We start from the raw sequence: 2715 nt of genomic DNA, 5'->3' as shown, positions 1-2715 counted from the left end.
GACGCAGAAAAAGCATTTGACAAAAATCCAACATGCATTTATGATAAAAACCCTACAAAAAATTGGAAGAGATGGTCTCTACCTCAAACTGATAAAAGCCATCTATGAAAAACCAACAGCCAATATCATACTAAATGGTCAAAAACTGAAATCCTTCATACTAAAATGAAGAACAAGACAAGGATGTCCACGATCACCACTCTTGTTCTGGAAATATTAGCCAAGGCAATTAGACAAGAGAAAGAAATAAAAGGAATAAAGATAGGAAATGAAGAAGTCAAATTGTCATTATTTACAGATGACATGATACTCTATATGGAAGACCCCAAGAACTCCACCAAAAGTCTTCTAGACTTAATAACCAAATTCAGTCAAGTAGCTGGTTACAAGGTCAACACACAAAAATCAATAGCTTTCCTCTACACCAATGACAGGCTCACTGAGAGAGAAATAGAGTAAATAATTCCTTTCACAATAGCATCCAAAAAACTGAAATCCCTAGGGATCATCCTAATGAAAGAAATCAAAGACCTCTTCTCTGAAAACTATGGCACTCTGAAAAGAGAGATTGAAGATGATATCAGAAAATGGACAGACATCCCCTGCTCCTGGGTAGGAAGCATTAATAGAGTGAAAATGGCCATACTTCCAAAAGTGCTATATAGATTTAATGCAATTCCAATTGAGATCCCAGCAGCATACTTCACAGACCTTGAGAAAATAATCCAAAAATTCATTTGGAACAAGAAGAGACCCAGAATAGCAAAAGCAATTCTAGGTAACAGAGACATGGCAGGGGATATCACAATCCCCAACCTGCAACTATACTACAAATCTACTGTGATTAAAAACAGCGTGGTACTGGCAAAGAAACAGACCTGAGGACCAGTGGAACAGGTTAGAAGATGCAGAAACATGCCAGACACACTCAGCCATCTCATCTTTGATAAAGATCCAAACACCCTCACTGGAGGAAAGATAGCCTCTTTAATAAATGTTGCTGGAAAAATTGGGTTTCAACTTGCCAAAGATTAAAACTAGACCTATATCTTTTGCCTGCACTAAACTAAAATTGAAATGGATTAAAGATCTAAATATTAAAATAGAAACAATGAACCAGTTGGAACAGAGCTTAGGTAGAACTCTTGAAGACATCGGGTAGGAAAAGATTTTATGAACAAAACCTCAGTTGCCTGTGAACTAGCACAAACAATCAACAAATGGGATCTCTTCTTATTAAAAGGGTTCTGCACAGGAAGAGAAACCACCGGCAGTGTGAAGAGACAACACACAATGTGGGAAAAAATCTTCACCTGCTCTTCCTCAGACAAAGGTCTACTATCTGGAATCTATAAACAATTTAAAAAGATCAGACCTCCCAAATTTAAAGACCCAATCCAAAAATGGGCATCTGAAATGAACAGACATTTCTCAGACAAAGAAGTAGAAATAGCAAATGAATACATGAAAAAATGTTCAACATCACTGGTCATTCAAGAGATGCAAATGAAAACAACACTGAGATTCCACCTCACTGCAGAAAGAATGGTTGCTATCATGAAATCAACCAATAACAAATGCTGGTGGGGCTGTGGGGAAAGAGGAACCCTGCTCCACTGCTGGTGGGAGTGTAGACTGGTGCAACCACCACGGAAATCAGTATGGAAATACCTCAAAGAACTAGGACTGGAAGTCCCATTTGACCCCACTATTCCACTGCTGGGGATCTTCCCCAAAGAATTAAAAGAATCACACCACAGTGATATATGTGCACCCATGTTCATAGCAGCACAGTTTATAATAGCTAAAGCTTGGAAACAGCCCAAATGCCCATCAACTGGAGACTGGATAAAGAAAATGTGGGTTTTTTTTTAATAAAATGGAGTACTACTCAGCCATAAAAAAGAGAAATTAGAGACATTTATAGCTAAGTGGATGCACATTGAGGCGATACTCTTAAGTGAAATAAATAGGACACACATGTATAAATACCAAATATTTTCTCTCGTGTGAGAAACTGAATGTGTAAATAAGGACTAAAATGTATAATAGATAATGTGAAATAGGAAGAAAAGGGGCAAAGGGAAAGGAAGTGGGAGGGCTAGGGGAAAGGATAGAAGGGAATGGGATTAATATGAGAAAATGGAAAAATAGGAACAAAATCTTTGTAAATAGGGAGGACTGGAGGGGTTGAAGGGAGGGCTGGGCAAGGGTGAAAAATAAGAACCAAGAGAGACTATGTAAAGGTGCAAATTTCCAATGATGAATGTCATTATATTGTATACCTAAAATGTAGCAATGATTAGAATGAATAATCGATAATGTAAAATAGGAAGAAAAGGTCCAAAGGGGTAGGGGTAGTGGGAGGGGCAGGGGAAAGGAAAGAAGGGAAAGGAAAAATGTTGAGAAATGGAAAAAATGAAAATAAAGTCTTTGTAAATAGGGCAGGGTGGAGGGGGTGAAGGGAGGGCTAGGAATGGGGAAAAAATAAGAACCAAGATGCATTATGTAAAGGCACAATTCCCAATGAGAAATGTAATTGTGTTGTATACCTACAATGTACCAATAAAAGAATTTAACAAAAAAAATGCAGTCATGAATGAAAATTATTGTTCTAAAGAAAAATATAAGAACAACAATCACTTAGGCTTAGTCTCTTAGACTTTTAGTAAAGAAAATGTATTACATAGGGAATCTGGTGAGATTAAAAGTTCT

Source organism: Heterocephalus glaber, unplaced genomic scaffold, assembly GCF_053883595.1.
Source record: "Heterocephalus glaber isolate CG9 unplaced genomic scaffold, H.glaber_assembly_v1.0 deba00001504, whole genome shotgun sequence".
Classification (NCBI taxonomy): Eukaryota; Metazoa; Chordata; class Mammalia; order Rodentia; family Bathyergidae; genus Heterocephalus; species Heterocephalus glaber.
Note: the sequence above shows the minus strand (reverse complement) of the source record.